Source organism: Condylura cristata, unplaced genomic scaffold (genome assembly GCF_000260355.1).
Source record: "Condylura cristata isolate star-nosed mole 26May11 unplaced genomic scaffold, ConCri1.0 scaffold00011, whole genome shotgun sequence".
Lineage (NCBI taxonomy): Eukaryota > Metazoa > Chordata > Mammalia > Eulipotyphla > Talpidae > Condylura > Condylura cristata.
The window spans coordinates 411,994-414,499 of NW_004567112.1; positions in this window are offsets into that span (position 1 = coordinate 411,994).

Consider the following 2,506-nt stretch of genomic DNA (forward strand, 5'->3'; position numbering starts at 1 on the left):
GCAGCGGGAGGCAGGAGGGGCCTGCCACGCCCTGGGGGTCACCTCCGGGTGGGGGTCAAACTGGCACTGAAGCGGCCAGTGTGGCCTTGCTTTGCAGTGTAGTGCTCCAATTCGCTGAGCCACCAAGAAGGGCCCAATTTTCAGTTTTTATTAAAGCCCCTCCCGTGATTTCCCTCCCATGATTTTCACTGGCATTGAATGTATAGATTAAGTTGAAAGGCCTTTCCATGTTTAACCCTTTGAGACTTCTTATCCATGGTCATAGTATATCTCTGTTCATTCAGGTTTTATTAATTTATCCTGGTAACAATATTTAGCTTTCACTGAATGGGTCTTGCACACATCTTGTTAAATTATCCCTAAATATTTTATGCTTTTTGATGCCACTGTGAATGGCATTTAACATGTCGAGTTTCAGTGGCTCGTTTTGCTCTTTTCTGTAAATGTGGTTGATTCTGGTAGCTTGACTTTCCATCTTGGGTCCCTCCAAAACAATTATTTCCTTATCGCTTGTGATTTCCTCCTTCCCGGCAGGTGTCTTTCTTTCACCTTATGGCAATGCGTGAGGTCACACATGTGTCATCCACGTGTTGGGGTGGATCCTGGCGTTCCCCAGTCTGGGAAGCAAATGGTTCATCTTCTGGCAGTAAGTGTGATGTGAGTGTGGGATTGCCAGGCAGACCCGTATCGCCTTCCTGCGGAGCAGAATTTAAATTGGCTTCGCTCTATGTTATTCAACCTGTCACCTTTCCTTTACTGTTTAGTGCTTTTTGTGCTTAGAAAATTCGCCTACCATAAAATTAACAAGATATTTCTCTGTCAGTTTTTTTTTTTGCATGTTGTGGGTAAGAAGACCCAGGTCCGGATTTATTGTTTTCCACAAGAGGTTGCCCTCCCTCTTCACATTATTTCGTCGATGCTGCAAAGCCAGTGATCATAGAAGTGGGGCTGTTGCTAGGCTCTCTGCTCACCGCCCCTCGCCTAGCTGTCTCCAGGCACCCGCGCCTCACTGAATGCGGCCAAGTGGCCACGCAGTCTGAGGTGGATGGGACTCACCCGAGCCTTGCTGCTCTCCCTGAGGCTGCTGCGGCCCTTCGGGCTTCTCCTGCGCCGGTGGGTATTAGAATCAGGTCGTCAGTTTCTACACAGGAAGCGCTCTGACTTTTATTGGAATTACACTCTACAGCAGATCAATTTAGGGAGAATTTGCAACTCTATAACACAGATTAGTCAAAGTTACGGTTCTCCGCTTGTGTATGTCTTTAGAATGCCTCCGACAATGCTCTGACTCTCAGTGCACAAACCTACTCTGTTTTGTTAGATTTATTACTGAAGGTCTTAATGTTGTCTGATGCTCTTTAAGTAGTATCTTTAAAATTGGTGTTTTCTAATTTGTGTAATTAAATGCATTTCATTGTTGTTGGTTGAAACATGAAATTGTTAATACTCAGCTGCAACCTGGCAGTTTCCTGTGACTCAGTCCGCTACGTGCTCGGCGGTCTATTAATACTAACCATCGTAGCTTGCAATTAATTTAGCTCAAAATCACATGACAGCAGCATTTCTACTTTTGCTTCCCGTTCTTCTGCTGATGTTGAGAGGTGCTGGGTGCCCGGGTGGGCCCCTGGGCGCAGTGCCCAGCGGGGGTGGGGGCGCCCCCTGCACACGACACCCAGCGCCTGCGAGCCCCGGCCGCTTCTCCGCCGCGTTTTGCCTCGGGCCTGGTCTCCGCGCTGGGCGTCCTGACTCCACACTCGCCGCTTGTCTGGGGCTCTGATGGCGCCGGGCTCGGGCTCCGTGCAGGGCTGCTCTCCCCCGGGCCGTGTCAGGGGCACACTGGGGCTGGGTGAGGCCGGGCCTGCCTACTTGCCCCTGCAGCCCTGCTCATTTCTCCTGGTGATTAGTAAGCATTTTGTGGGGAGGTGCTGTGCGACTTGTATACCCTGCTCCTCATCGAGTTCTAAGCTAATTGCTTAATTAGTTTCTGAAAGGACCGCGCTTCCTGCTCTTCTCAATGGGCCATCGCCTGTTGCTGTCATTACTCAGCTCAATGCTCAAATGGCCGGTCTGTCCAGGGGGAGTCGTGTCCCCTGCCGCCCGGCCCGAGCAGCCTGCTTCCTGGCACAGCCGCCTCGGGCTCAGCTTGTCTGCGCCAGACCTGGTGAGCCAGCGCAAGGGCTTCTGCTTCTGCTTTTATGTAGCTGACAGTGGTACTTCTGAGCGAAGGTGCATGGAGAAGATCCATATCAGGTGTGTGCGCACACACAGGCATGCGGACACTGTGTATGTTGAGTTCATCCGTCATCCCTGCATTTCTCTACGATTTACATACAAGCGCGCATGTATCGCCCATCCTCCCTCCACCCATCCATCCTCCCTCCACCATCCATCCTCCATCCACCATCCATCCTCCATCCACCCATCCATCCTCCATCCTCCATCCATCCTCCATCCACCCATCCATCCTCCATCCAGCCATCCATCCTCCATCCTCCATCCATCCTCC